General features: G+C 41.3%; 1 pseudogene; it reads left to right on the forward strand.

Moving 5' to 3' along the window:
- Positions 1-583: 583 nt before the first annotated feature.
- On the forward strand, positions 584-1,284 carry LOC123575470 (KATNB1-like protein 1 pseudogene; annotated as a pseudogene).
- The last annotated feature ends 13,901 nt before the right edge of the window (positions 1,285-15,185 follow it).

Genomic DNA, 15,185 nt, shown 5'->3' on the forward strand with positions numbered 1-15,185 from the left:
AATCCCAGCCCTTTGGGAGCCCAAGGTGGGTGGATTGCTTGAGGTCAGGAATTCAAGATTAGCCTGACCAACATGGTGAAATCCCATCTCTATAAAAAAAATAAAATAAAATGAAATAAAATTAGCCGGATGTGGTGGCAGGCACCTGTAATCCCAGCTAAGAGGGTAAGGCAGGAGAATCACTTGAACCCAGGAGGCAGACTTTGGAGTGAGCAAGATTGTGCCATTGCACTCCAGCCTGGGTGACAGAGCAAGACTCCATCTCAAAAACAAACAAACAAAACACCACCACCAACAACAAAAAATTATTCATATAAACTTCACACCCTTATGACATCTAATAAACCTAAGTGGTGAGTGAGCCTAGAGTGATATCAAATAAAATGCTTCAGAAACACACATTTACCACGTGTGAACGTATGTAATTATTTAAAAATATACTGGTGGATGCATTTGAATGGCCCCAAGTAGGACTGCACCTAGAAGCCCAGGGACACTCTAGGCTGTCTGCCGGGCACAAATCTTTAGCGCCCAGCCTGGGCTCAGGCACCAGGTACCATGAAGCACCAGTACTTAAGAGATTATGGAATATGAGACCCACAATGTTAAAAAAAAAAAAAAATGGAACTTTTGTGATAATATTGAGGATCATTTTATTGACCTTTCTAGAAAAAAAAAAAAAAAGAGAGACTATAACTAATAAGAACATGAAGGAGGTTAAGAAATCTCCAAAACAGTTGTCTGCTTACATAAATAGAACAGTTGGAAAAGCTGTGAAAAGCCCAGATAAACTCTGTAAAGTGATCTATGAGAGAAAGAAAGTTTATCACCCCTTTCCAAATTCATGTTACAGAAAAGCAAGAGTCCCATAGAAGTGGGGGCTGTGACATTGCAAATGAAGAAAATGAAATGGCTTGTGCAGGCCTCCTGCCTGAAAAACGATGTCATAATGGTTGAACATATTTTATTAACTCCATTTTTCTAAGTTTTCTCTGGACCTTGAAAAATGGCCCAAGTTTTGTTCAGAAGAAATTTGAGATGGAATGTAGCCTTAATTTTCTGTAGAAATAGACATATAAAGGAACGTGTAGCTTATTTGTTAAGGATGGAAGATCTTGGCATTGTGGTAGATTGCCTTCCTGTGCCTACCAATAGTTTACAGAAGAAAAACAATGTATCTCACTTTGCTGCTGTGTAGACTTGTTGCCTCTAGTAAAGTTAATACTTACAAGCAAATTTGAAGAATATTGTATTAGTCAGGGCTCTCTAGAGGGAGAGAACTAATGGAATAAATACATATATAAAGCGGAGTTTATTATTACCTCACACGATCACAAGGTCCCACAATAGGCCATCTGCAGGCTGAGGAGCAAGGGGAGCCAGTCCAAGTTCCAACACTGAAGAACTTGGAGTTCAATGTTCGAGGGCAGGAAGCATCCAGCATGGGAGAAAAATGTAGACTGGGAGGCTAAGCCAGTCTTTGTTTTCACATTTTTCTGCCTGCTTATATTCTAGCCGTGCTGGCAGCTGATTCAATTGTGCCCACCCAGATTAAGGGTGAATCTGCCTTTCCCAGCCCACTGACTCAAATGTTAATCTCCTTTGGCAACACCCTCACAGACACACACACCCAGGATGAATACTTTGTGTCATTCAATCCAATCAAGTTGACACTCAGTATTAATGATCACAAGTCCACCCCTTGTCAACTTGAACACATACACATCTCCTGAGATCATACATAATCTTCAAATAAAGACAACAATAAGGTCATAATTACACCTAACATAACACAACTATCCTTCATACAACCAAAACATACCAATCCCCAACCCTAATACTATTACATAAAGTTAACAATAATTAAATGCTGATGTGAAGTCAGTAAATCTTATGTCACATGACAAAGGAGAAAGGAAACAAAATGAAGATATTTTCTTAGTACAAGTGTATACATTCACAAACACGTTTTTAACAAAAGGAGGAGGAAATACTCATGATAAGTATTGTCCTTATTTCTGCAGCTAGTCACGTGATCACAGCTGGTATTGATGACTACCTTCTTCTATTACCCATTCTGTATTCCCTTTGCCCTCAGCAAGCATCTCAGCAGATCGTGGATTTTTTCCTTGTGGAGTGACACAAACCTTCATTCCTGAAGGTTCTGGGTCATTTGTATTCCTGTCTGGATTGGGCTGTTGTAGTTTCCCATTGACCTTAATCACAGGGTATACTATGAGATGCCCTAATGGATCTCCTGTATCCCATGCATACTCTTCCTGACCTCCGTTGTGGAGTAGTAGACTGATTTCATCTGGATAGTCCAGATCAATCACCCCAGCCAACACTCTAACTCCTTTTTTTTTTTTTTTTTTTTTGAGACAGAGTCACAGAGTCTCGCTCTGTTGCCCAGCCTGGAGTGTAGTGGCATGATCTCGGCTCACCACAACCTCTGCCTCCCAGGTTCACGCCATTCTCTGGCCTCAGCCTCCTGAGTAGCTGGGACTACAGGCGCCTGCCAGCACGCCTGGCTAATTTTTTGTATTTTTAGTAGAGACAGGGTTTCACTGTGTTAGCCAGGATGGTCTCAATCTCCTGACCTTGTGATCCACCCACCTTGGCCTTCCAAAGTGCTGAGATCACAGGCATGAATCACCATGCCAGGCCTGTAACTCCCTTCTTAGCCTGTTGACTTAAAGGTAGGAGGAGCCCAAAGTGTTCAGGTGGCAATCTTAACTTCCAGCTTAATGGGATCGTTGTTGTGTCTCCTGGTAGCAGCGTAACCTAGAAGCACCTTCCTCCCTCTGGAACTAAGACCTCTAGGCTAGCAGAACGTAATGTTGCAGGAACAGGAAACAAAAATTTTGCTAGTGGATCACTAGGAGTGATGGTGATTGGTGCCGCTTCCTCTTCCACCCCTTGATTTCTGAACCCATGAATCCTAGCTATGGGAGAAACAGTACCATATATTGGACACTGATTCAGAGCATACACAGCCTTCTGGAGAACTTTGCCCAGCCCTGCAAAGTACTGTCACCTAGTTGGAGATGTAATTGTGACTTAAAAAGGCCATTCCACCATTCTATTAATCTAGCTGTTTCAGGATGATGGGGAGCATGGTTAGATCAGTGAGTTCCATTAGCATGAGCCCACTGCCACACTTCTTTATCCATAAAGTGAGTGCTTTGGTCAGAGGCAATGCTGTGTGGAATACTGTGATGATGGATAAGGCATTCTATGAGTCCACAGATGATAGTCTTGACAGAAGCATTGCATGCAGGATAGGCAAACCCATATCGGGAGTAAGTGTCTATTCCAATGATGATAAACCTCTGCCCATTCCATGATGGAAGAGGTCCAGTATAATCAACCTGCCACCAGGTAGCTGGCCGATCACCCGAGGAAAGGCTCAGTGTTGGTCTCTGCTGCTGGCAAATTGGTCACTCAGCAGTGGCCATAGCCAGGTCAGCCCTAGTAAATGGAAGTCTATGTTGCTGAGCCTATGCATCCCCTCCTTCCCTGCCACCATGGCCACATTGTTCATGGGCCCATTGGGTGATGACAGGGGTGGATGAGGAAAGAGGCTGAGTGGTGTCCACAGAACCAGTCATCCTATCCAATTGATTATTAAAATCCTCCTCTGCTGAAGTCATGCGCTGGCGAGTACTCACATGTGATACAGATATCTTTACAGTTTTTGACCACTCAGAGAGGTTCATCCACATATCTCTTCCCCAAATTTCTTTGTCATCAATTTTCCAATCATACTTCTTCCAAGTCCCTGACCATCCATCCAAATCATTGGCTACAACCCATGAATCAGTATATAATCGCACATCTGGCCATTTTTCCTTCCATGCAAAGTGCACAACCAGGTGCACTCTTCAAAGTTCTGCCCACTGGGGAGATTTCCCTTCACTGCTGTCCTTCAGGGATGTATGTCCTACAAAGTGGCTGTAGTCCTGTAGCTGTATACTTTTGGGTGGTGCCTGCATGTTGTGCAGAACCATTCTTGAACCAGGCCCTGATCTTCTCTTCCTCTATCAATTGATCATAGTGAACTTTGTATGAGGCCATCAGGCTGGGAGAGAGAAGGCAGGGTGACAGGAGTGGAGACCATGGCCATTTGAGCCCCTTCATGAAACTTACTTCTGCCTTCAGGACCTGCTCAAGCCCAATCACATATATACCACTTCCATTTGATGATGAAACGCTGCTGTGCATGATCCATTTTGTAGCTAGATGGGTCAGAAAGCACCCAGTTCAGGTTGCATGGTGACTTAATGACCCACAGTGAAATGTTGAGTTTTCCCTAAAGCCCAGTAACAGGCCAAGAGCTGTCTCTCAAAAGGAGAGAAGTTATCTGCAGAAGATAGCAGGGCCTTGCTCCAAATCGTAGAGGCCTCTATGGTGATTCACCTATGGGGGCCTGCCAAAGGCTCCAAACAGCATCCCTATCTGCCACTGACACCTCAAGCACCATTGGATCTGCTGGGTCATACGGCCCAAGTGGCAGAACAGTTTGCACAGCAGCCTGGACCTGTTGCAGAGCCTTCTGTTGTGGACCCCACAGAAAACTAGCAGCCTTTCGGGTCACTCAATAAATGGACTTGAGTAACACACCCAAGTGAGGAATGTGTTGCATCCAAAATTCAAATAGGCCCACTAGACATTGTGCCTCTTTCTTCATTGTAGGATGGGTCAAATGCAGCAACTTAGCTTTCACCTTAGAAGGAATATCTCTACAGGCCCCACACCACTGAACCCCTAGAAATTTTACTGAGGTGGAAGTTCCCTGAATTTTAGTCAGATTTATTTCCCATACTCTGGCATGCAAATGTCTCACCAATAAGTCCAGTGTGTTTGCTACTTCTTGCTCACTGGATGAATCAGCATAATGTCATCAATGTAATGGGCCAGTGTGAAATCTTGTGGAAGCAAAAGGTGACCAAAGTCTCTCTGAATAAGATTATGACACAAAGCGGGAGAGTTGATATACTCCTGAGGTAGGAGAGTAAAGGTATATTGCTGGCCTTACCAGTTGTAGGCAAATTGCTTCTGGTGGACCTTATGGACAGGAATGGAGAAAAAGGCATTTGCCAAGTCAGTGGCTGCATACCAGGTACCAGGAGATGTGTTAATTATCTCAAGCAATGAAACCACATCTGGTACAGCAGCTGAAATTGACATCACCACTTGGTTAAGCTTATGATAATCCACTGTTATTCTTCAAAGTCCATCTGTCTTCTGCATGGGCCAAATGGGAGAGCTGAATGGAGATACGGTGAGAATCCCTCCCCCTGCATTTTTCAAGTCCCTGATGGTGGCACTAATCTCTGCAATCCCTCCAGGGATTTGACACTGTTTTTGATTTACTATTTTTCTAGGTAGAGTGAGCTCTAATGGCTTCCATTTGGCCTTTCTTACCATAATAACCCTCACCCTATGCCGGGTCTGTCCCACAGACCCTGGTCGAGCAATGGATGAAAGTAATCAGACACAAGTATGCAGTGTAAGAGCAGCTAGGGGACTGCCCAGCACTCAGAGCCAAAGAAAGAGCAGTCTTGGCTGGACCCGCTGGCTCATGCCTGTAATCCCAGCATTTTGGGGAGGCCGAGGCAGGTGGATCACTAGGTCAGGAGACTGAGACCATCCTGGCTAATATGGTGAAACCCCGTCTCTACTGAAAATACAAAAAAATTAGCCAGGCGTGGCGGTGGGCACCTGTAGTCCCAGCTACTTGGGAGGCTGAGGCAGGAGAATGGTGTGAACCCGGGAGGTGGAGCTTGCAGTGAGCCAAGATCATGTCACTCCACTCCAGCCTGGGGGTCAGAGCGAGACTCTGTCCCAAAGCCTGGAGCCAACACAATCTGTGAGTAATTAACATTATTGTTCCCCCATTCAGGGAGCAGTCTCTCAGTGGATGATCAAAGGTTAGTTCCTGGTTAACGTAGGTAAATAAGCCTGTTTATGATGAATTCCCCTATACTTCCTTGTACCTATTCCTCACCCTCTGCCTCAGGGTAAGAGAATAGCTGCTTTTAACTTATTCTCCCCCGAAGCTATGCAGAGCCTTCCAACCTTTCAGAAGGCCTGCTCCCTTCCCTATAACTTCTCCCACCACTCTGATGATCTACAGCCCTAACAATCAGGGAGCCAATGTGGGTGTTCTGCCAGCTGCTAAGTTTGTCTGCTAAATTTGTATTCTGGCACTGGGGAAATGACCACAGGATGAGTCTGGGGACCCACTGGACCCACTGTAAGTTGGACCTGTGCTAAAACTCCATTAATTACCTGACCTCCACAAGCCCCTATGTTAACTGGAGGACCACACTGACATTTTTGGGTCCACTGGAATTAATGTCAGCTCAGAGTCAATGTCCAGTAGACCCCACAGACATTTTGGTGAAAGGTCAGAGGTCTCCTTGGGGAAGGATGGGAGAAAGATTCACTGCATAAATTGTTGGTAGTGTAGTGGGTGCTTCCTCAAGGGGACCTGGCCTCCCCTTCATTCAAGGAGTTCTGGGTCTGTAAACAGGCTGAAGTCTAGAAATTGATTGAGGGGCTATGATTCTCTGTTTTTGTAATTCAAATTAGTATTTTGTCCATTCAACCTAGAAGTTTTCTGCTTGTATAAATTAAGTAGGAATGCAGTAGGCTTCCTGTCCATTTCACTACTAGGAACACTGTGATTAATTAGCTAATGCCAAAGCTCTACACGAGTCAGACTATTCTAATTGTTGCTTTGCCTCTGCTGTCCTTTATGGTAGCTATGCCCACCTTACCTTTGACTGTTGAGTGCTGCCACTTGGTCCCTGACACCTCGGGATCCAATTACTCCCACTGTACTTAATTTATGTAGTTGAGTGACTGTGGTTCCCACTGTTAGATCTGACATACAGAGAAGAGCAATTACTGGACTCTTTGAAGAGGCAGATGCTGCCCTCACAAATCTATCTTGCAGGGCAATGGTCATGGATATATCTTCTGGACCCTCCCATCTGAGATAAGTAGGTCTAAAGTTACTAATCTACCCCACCATCCCAATCTCCCTAAGACTTTGGGATCCCTTCCTCTACATTAAACTAAGGGAGATAAGGCATATCCAACTTGCTCATAGTGGGCCATCTTTTAATCCATATTTTAGCTAACCAAAAATAAACTATTAGAATATTTTTTAACTCCCTGAGCTGCAATATTAAATGCAGAGTCCTTACTTAGTGGGCCCAAATCAATACATTCAGGCTGATCCAACTCTATGTTCCTTCCACCATTATTCCACACCCTTAATATGCATTCCCATGCTTGTTCTTTAGATTTCTGTTTATATAAATTAGAAAACTCAAGCAGTTCTTTTTGAGTGTAGAGCACCTCCTCATGGGTCACACTCTCAACCTTACCTCTACAGATCCACCAGGACTTTAGTCTAGTTATAGGTCTAGACACAAACATGGGTGTTGAGAGTGGCTCCTGAGAAGAATCTATTATCTTGCCTGGCAAATGCCTCAGGGGAGGCCATCACCATTGCCTCAGGCAGCACAGGGTTTATCTCCTAAGACAAGTGGAAAGGCCGATAGCGGCATGGGTCAGGTAGGTGATGTTGCCACTACTGGGGATGGGGAAGCTGTTTCTTCTGGCAAGAAGGTTTCATCAGAGTTTACAAACTCAGTCTCCCCAGCTTCATCAGGGTCCTCCCACACGTTCTCATTCTAAGTTGCAGGGTCCCACTGTATTCCAATCAATGCCCTCACTTTAACAGTAGACACCTGGTGAGGCTGGGCATGCACCTTTCATTGCAGGTTAGCCACTTGCATGATAAGAGCTTGTGTCTGTTTTTGCACAATTTCAACTCTTTCTCTATAGGAGATAAGACTCTCACTCAGGGCAATCTTACCAGATTTGAGCCTTAGTATCTGCTTCTGAAGTCAGGAGATAGAATCCCTGAGTTCATCATTTTATTTCATCACTTTGTCCACTGAACTTAGGAGCAACCAACCAGATTCATTATGTTCCTTGGTTCTCCACACGTGGCCAAAACTCTCCCAAAGTGCTGGGATTACAGGTGTGAGCCACCATACCCAGCCTGTAGGTGCTTATTTATTACAGTTACATTGACAGATTGCTTATCTACTGAGGAGCATTTTGTTTTTCAAAACATCACCAAACTATATGATTTACAAAAAAAACAAAAAAAGTCTCATCTGAGAACTATGAACTGTGAAAGAAATCAAAACCATTTTTTTTTCTTTTAAAAAGCCACGTAATGAAACCCCAACAATGTACTTCACATCAAAGTGGGAAAATATCCAAAAGGAACAGCTTCGACTTCCATGAGGTGAAAGGGCACCATGAAGATTGTTTGCCCTTGCTGCATTTGGGAGTTACATGGTTATTTAGTAACATTGTTTAAGAACTACTGGATTTAATGCAATCCTGCATAAAAACATAATTTATTCTATGTGAAAAAATAAGACAGGGCTTATTACTAGAACCACCAAAACCAAACATCATGAACTTTTTTTTTCTTTCTTTTTTTTTTTTTTGGAGACAGAGTCTCGCTCTGTAATCCAGGCTGGAGTGCAGTGGCACAATCTCGGCTCACTGCAACTTCCACCTCCCGGGTTCAAGCAATTCTTCTACCTCAGCCTCTCAAGCAGCTGTGAATACAGGTGTGTGCCACCCCACCTAATTTTTGTATTTTTACTAGAGACAGGTGTCACCATATTGGCCAGGCAGGTCTTGAACTCCTCACCTCGTGATTCACCTGCCTTGGCCTCCCAAAGTGCTGGGATTAGATACATGAGCCACCGTGCCCAGCCAACATTTTTAGGATTGTGTTTAATTTTTTTTAAATTATGTATTTAACTATTTTTTAAAATAAAACACAGTCTTAAAATGTTTGGCTGAGCACAGTGGCTTGCGCCTGTAATCCCAGCACTTTGGGAGGCCGAGGCAAGCGGATCACAAAGTCAGGAGATCAAGACCATCCTGGCTAACACAGTGAAACCCTCTCTCTACTAAAATTACAAAAAAAAAATTAGCCGGGCATGATGGCGGGTGCCTGTAGTCCCAGCTACTCAGGAGGCTGAGGCGGGAGAATGGTGTGACCCTGGGAGGCTGAGCTTGCAGTGAGTTGAGATCGCCCCACTGCACTCCAGCCTGAGTGACAGAGTGAGATTCCATCTCAAAAAATAATAAGAAAATAAAAAAAAGTGTGCAGCTATTTTCTTATGTTGAAAAGACTGAAAGTCTAAAGCAACAGAAATCAGTATTAAAATTTTTTTGTTCACACTGAAAAAATAAAAATAAATATTTATATATAAGCATTTAAATATGTAATACAAAAAATTAATGAGATTTTATTAAATAAATACATTCCATCAAAAAGTACCATACATGTAAGCACCTATTTATAGAATCATAGTGTTTTTCACTGCAACCTAAGGATGGTGCTTAGTTTGAAGATATAATATTTATATGTATTGATGTGAGATACCATATAAAGATTCACATTTAAAGAATGCATTTGAAAATAAGCTGTAACTAAGTAAGTGCTTGCTTATGCAGCCATGTTTATTTTGTATTGTTTCACCTGTTCATTTTACTGAGGAGGTGAAATCAAATTTTATGGAGAAGTTTTAATCAAATTGGCCATTCAATCATCCATACTTTTCACTTAGGCAAAAAATAACCAAGAGGACTTTTCAAATATTCAACAATATTTAGTATCCACAGCATGAATTTCAACATCCTTTACATTTTGTTTCTCAGAAAATATAGTCTTTATTGTCCCAGAGTTCCTCTTCTTATAAAGCATGTAAGCAATATATTTTTAAAGAATTAGCCATCAATCATATATTATAGAATAAAAATAAGAAATTAACCTTTCCTGAACAAAAATAAAATTGATTATAAAACATAGAAAGATGATGATACTGAATTCATTTATTTGGCATATGGGTGGATATGTATATATTTTGTTATATCTGTAAATATCTTATTAAATATCCTATTTTTTGTTTCTACATTCAAGCCTTCCTTATTGTTTTTAATAGAGCATTAACTCCTCTGAACTTCAGTAAAACATGTGACAAGGTTAGAACCTGCAGAGAAATATGACACAGGTGTGAAGAAAATTCCTTTGTATTAATTCATGAATTAATATGAGTCTCTGATGTTGCGGGCACCTCTAGCTTTTTTCCTCCTTATTTCTTTTGATTGGTACCATTTGACATTACTGTACTTCAGTATGTTAGTCTTTTATGTGACATCGGAATTTATCATAGCTTTGGACATGTTGGATACTGATACTTTCTTCTTTTATGGAAATAGATGATCAAACACAGAATTCTTATAAATTATTTCTAAAAGCAGAAAGAAATAGTAAAATAAATATTGAAGGACAAGTGGATTCAAAGATTGAATTCATTTGTTATTTCTAAAAACAAAGCATTAAATATTCATGTTGCATTTGTTCTGACACTTCAAGTTCTTGAGTGGAATGCAGAGATCATTTATTTCAGTGCTGACTTAATGCAGGATTAGTTTATTTTAGTAATATGTTATTGTTAGAATTAAACCCAGGATTCAGGCTTTCCAAGTTTGATTTGACCTTTTACTTTTCATTTCTATGTGTGGCCCTTTGGTCTCAGGCTTTGGTAGATTAAAGTTGACCACAGATTCTTTCCCATCACCGTTCCCATCAAGAGGCAGGGGCTATTTCTGATGTTCGCCTGTTACAGCTTTGACCAATTGTGTGTGGAAGAAGTGCCACCATGACGTTCCAGGTCTGGGCTGTAAGAAGACTGACCCTTTCTACCTTTGAGTTTCAGGGCCCTGAGAATCTTGTAAATGTTGGCCCCTTTTGTCCCTCTTGCAAGGCCCTGGGACTACCTAAAGGGACTCAGCAAAATCCAGGCTTCCAGATGCCTCTGTTAAGGCATCAGCATGCACCTGAAGCTCTCATTACCCCTCCACACCAGTCCAGCTACTAGCTGACTACCCCTTAGTGAACTGAGGTGATACCACCCAGAATGGAAGAATCACCCAGGGGAGATCTGCCTGAATTCCTGACACACATTGAGATGAAATGAAATGGTGGTCATTTGTAACCTCTTGTTTTGAGGTAGTTAGGCAGAACAAAATGGCCAAGGGAATGGTTAGTGTCACCAAGGTGGCCAACAATATTAACGGTATTAATTAGCTTTTGAACAACAATAAAGCTAAAATTTAAATTCTGAGTTTCTAGTTCTATATACAGTTGGTCCTCTGTATCTGCAGGTTGTACCTCTGTGGATTCAACCAACTGTGGATCAAAAATATTTTTTAAAATTGTGTCTGACAGATTTTTTTCTTATTATTTTCTAAACAATACAATGGAACAACTGTGCATTTACATGGCATTAACATTGCATTAGGCATTATAAGTAACCTAGAAGTGATTTAAAGTAACAGGAGAATGTGCATAGGTTATATGTAAATACAATGCTATTTGATATCAGGGACTTGAGCAACTGCAAATGTTGGTATCTTAGGAGGGTCCTGGAACCAGTCCCTCATGGATACCAACGGACAACTGTATATACCTTTAAAATGTTCTAATGACCCTGAAACCAACCCAATGAAAATTTAAGCACATTGATTAAAAACATAACTTATTCTAAATCAGTGACTTCTGTACTAACCATTTATGTTATTGGCTTAATTTTCAACCTTCACCCGTAGTGTAGGTCAGAGCAATGTATATTTAATAACCTGTGCACTTATGAACTAAGGTATTTTAAACAGCATTTTGAGTAAAGGAACCTAAATTAAGAAGATAATATGTTACTTTTGAATGTGGTGGTTCACATCATCAGACAAGATGTAGTGGCAGCAGGTGAAGAGTGTGTTTCATAGCCCTGGCCTCCTAGGTCACTCAGTTGCCTTTTATTACTTCATCTCTTTTTTTTTTTTTTTTTTTTTTTTTTTTGAGATGGAGTCTTGCTCTGTCACCCAGGCTAGAGTGCCTTGGAGCTTTCTCAGCTTACTGCAAGCTCCATCTCTGGGGTTCATGCCATTCTCCCACTTCAGGCTCCTGAGTAACTGGGACTACAGGTGCCCACCACCACACTCGGCTAATTTTGTTTTTGTATTTTTAGTAGAGACGGGGTTTCACTATGTTAGCCAGGATGGTCTCAATCTCCTGACTTTGTGATCTGCCCGCCTCGGCCTCCCAAAGTGCTGGGATTACAGGCATGAGCCACTGTGCTCGGCCTACTTCCTCATCTCTTTATTGTCTTGGAGCCTTCTGCCTGGACCCCTCATTCTTCTCCGTGGCAAACCCTTCTCATGCACCTTCATGACTTGCTTAAGGTTACTCACTCAGTGTCATTTCCCTCTTGACCGTTCAATAACAAGATGCTTAATTACTTCCTTCTTTATAACTCCACAGACCCAGGGGCAAGGAAAATGAATCTCTGGATGTGCATCTTCATGTAGAGTCAGCCCACTGTAGGCCTGGTGACCAGTGACTGTGCTTCATACAGTTCAATGCAGAGGTTGCAGAGGTGCAGCCTTCTTCAAAATCTTGTGGTTTTATTGTCACAACACAGGACCTTTTAGGGGACAGGGAAAGAGGAGGTTTCTCACTGACTCAGCCTATGTGTCAGGGGGCAGGAAGGGCTGGTTCCTATGTGTGCAGGAGGGAAAGGGTAACCAGGCATAAGGAGGCAATGGCCCAAACACCATTCTTAACCTGTAAGTCATAAGACAAAGGCAGGAAGCAGAGAAGAAGTGAGCAATTCAGTTTCTTTATAGACACTACTCCTCTATTCATCTGTATAAAGCATTATTATCTGAGATAAAGCTATTTTGATAGATAAAATCATGTTCACAATGCAGAAAGCAGTGAGCATCTGAGACTCATAGAATTCTAGACACTGAGAAATTGTATTATTCAAACTCTTAATATGGTGTACCTGAGGCAATACAGACCTGGATAACATCCTCTGTGTAACCAAGGACACGTCCAGTGAGTGCCTGAGACAGGAGGACATCTCTTTGTCTAAGCTCTCCTGGCAACGTTCTTTCAACCACATCATAGATGAAAAAGAAACTGTAGAGGGAAGAGAAATTTGAAATTGAAGATATTTTCCCATCTTCCAATGGTTTCTAGTTTCTTCCTACTTTCTTTCTGACCCGAAATTTTTTCATTGAAAAGCACATCACGTTTAGGCCTTTGAATTTGGAAACACACACATATACCCCAGGCACGAACTTTGGATTTACAAATGTTGGGACACATTAACTACGTATTTAAAGGGATTTTGTTGTTGTTGATTTGCTAAGAATAATGTGGGATTTGTTCTGGCTTGCCAAGTATTTCATATAAATAGTTTGCTTAATGAAAAGAGGCCTGAGAAAAGGAGATTATGATTAAAATTCTTCAAATTGTAGCCCAGAGGGACAAATACTATTATGGGCTAGGTGATTTGAAGAAATAATTTGTTTTAAAAATCCACTCTGCTAATTAAGTTTCCAATGCATGCACAAAGACTTGGCTTAATTAATAATTCCATGTACATATATGCAATAGAATGAACAGTTTCCTTAGCACCTGAACTATGAGTCATTTTTGCCCAAAGCAAGTGAGGATGGTGAGCTACTGCACAGGATCATGGAGACTTGATTGGGGGTGGGGCATGAAGAGTCTGGCATTATATTAAAAGGACATTTTATCTACTGAAGTAGCTATCTGTCAGCGAATGCTATTTAAGCACATTCTTTTAAATAGGAAAAACAATTCCTGAGTTTTGTGTTGCTCAATTTATTGAATTAAGATTATTAAAAGTGGATATTAAATATAATATTTATCTCAAAGTCACTCCTGTGTACTATGCCAGATACTTAGGCAGCATTTAAATTCTTTGAGTCCACTAGAATTACATTTGCCCTCTTATTATTTCAACAAAAGAAGCTATTTTCATTTGTGAATATATAATTTAGTTATAAATATTTAAGGCATATGTTTATCATCTTCCATTTTCTTTTTTTCTTTCTTTCTTATTTTTTTTTTTGAGACGGAGTCTCCCTCTGTCGCTCAGGCTGGAGTGCAGTGGCGCGATCTCGACTCACTGCAAGCTCCGCCTCCCAGGCTCAGGCCATTCTCCCACCTCAGGCTCCCAGGTAGCTGGGACTACAGATGCCCGCCACCGACGCCCGGCTAATTTTTTGTATTTTTCGTAGAGACAGGGTTTCACCGTGTTAGCCAGGATGGTCTCAATCTCCTGACCTAGTGATTCGCCCACCTCGGCCTCCCAAAGTGCTGGGATTACAGGCCTGAGCCACCGCGCCTGGCCCCAGTGTGCACTTTCATCTTCTCAAAAGCCATGTGTATAAAGTGACTTCAACAGTTCCAGGTTGTCCTTCTTCCAAAGACACATTTAAACAACATATTGCTGCTAATTTTAGGATTTTGCAGTGGGCACATAACTATGAACAAGCATGATGTTTTGCAAATCATTAGGTATCAAGGTACAGTGGATTTTGCAGCACAGAGAGAGCTTCAAGTAATAAACTTCACAATCCTAATATTTCCAGAATTTGATGTCATTTACTAAACGAAGCATATAAAAACATTTCTATAAACATAGCAAAATGAAGCCCCAATAATGAGGGCGTAGATCAGGAAGAGCACGTTGAAATATGACTTTTGCATTTGTATGTATGACTGAAATAAGAGGTGGCAAGATGCTTATTCTCAACTTTACCAACTACACACATTGTTCTGTGAGGCAGTCTTGCTAGTCAGGATTTCCTTAAGGAATCTGAGGAGATCAACCACAATTTTAATGAAAGAGGGCGCTAAACCAAGCACTGTCAACATATTATCATTATGAAAGGATCCAATAAGATTGCTGATATTAAAAATTGACTCTCTATATTTTCATATTTTAAATGTGGTGTTAAACTAAATACTAAATAGGATAAAACCAATAGCCAAGGAGATTATGACAAAAGACTTTCTCAATCCACATGAACTTCTCGTTTTGATTACATCTTTTACTCAGTACTATGTTTAAGGAATTTGGCTGTAACAAAATAAGTGTCTGTTTTGAAATCTGATGATGAATTTCTCCTGTGGATGCATTGGTTTGTAGAGGTCAAAACTGAATGATCACACTATGGCAAAGATTTCTCTAACA

Source organism: Macaca fascicularis, chromosome 9 (genome assembly GCF_037993035.2).
Source record: "Macaca fascicularis isolate 582-1 chromosome 9, T2T-MFA8v1.1".
NCBI lineage: Eukaryota > Metazoa > Chordata > Mammalia > Primates > Cercopithecidae > Macaca > Macaca fascicularis.